Source organism: Setaria italica, chromosome IV (genome assembly GCF_000263155.2).
Source record: "Setaria italica strain Yugu1 chromosome IV, Setaria_italica_v2.0, whole genome shotgun sequence".
NCBI lineage: Eukaryota > Viridiplantae > Streptophyta > Magnoliopsida > Poales > Poaceae > Setaria > Setaria italica.
The window spans coordinates 36,658,939-36,659,531 of NC_028453.1; the positions used below are offsets into that span (position 1 = coordinate 36,658,939).

The 593-nt window shown below is 66.4% G+C and overlaps 1 protein-coding gene across 1 annotated transcript in view; it reads left to right on the forward strand.

Annotated features, from left to right (window-relative positions):
• Window positions 1-276: 276 nt before the first annotated feature.
• LOC101761756 (cadmium/zinc-transporting ATPase HMA2) overlaps window positions 277-593 on the forward strand; it is a 7,553-nt gene continuing 7,236 nt past the window's right edge. Inside the window, exon 1 of the mRNA XM_004966055.2 lies at window positions 277-576. The gene's annotated coding sequence lies outside the window, so the exon portion shown is untranslated. The remainder of the gene's footprint in view (window positions 577-593) is intronic.

Consider the following 593-nt stretch of genomic DNA (forward strand, 5'->3'; position numbering starts at 1 on the left):
TGAGAGCCCCGACGCGTGGTGCGTGAGATGGATGGAGAGATCCTCGTCGACGTCTCCAACTCCACTGCCGAGGAACCTTCTCTCTGGCGCGGCCTTCTGAACCCCTTTCCGCTCCGGCGCGCCGGGACGAGACGAAACTGATGGTCCGTTGCCAAGCGCACACGCATCTCCCTCCGCTCCACCACCCCCCGCGGGGCCACCACCACGACCCTGGCCGCAACTCCGGGCCGGGCCACAGGCCGCGCGCGGCCTCCATAAATACCCGGCCGCCTCCCCCGCCCGAACCCCCGCCTCGCATCACACCATCGTCTCCCTCCTCCGTCCGATCGGTTGCCTGCCTCGCCTCGCCACTACTAGTAGCCAGTAGCTTTCCCCGCCGCTCCGTCTCGCTCGCAATCGCAACCGGGCCGCCAACCGCCCCCTCCCCGCTCCACTTCTCCAGCGGCGCGGCCGTCTTTTCTTCTTCTTCTTCTTCTTCTTCTTCTTTCCGTCCGGGTTCCTCGCCGCCTTGGTCCGTCCCAGGCACAGCGGCGGTGCTGGATCCACACCACCCACCACCAAGCAACGCGACACGCGGTAATCTAGTACTACTA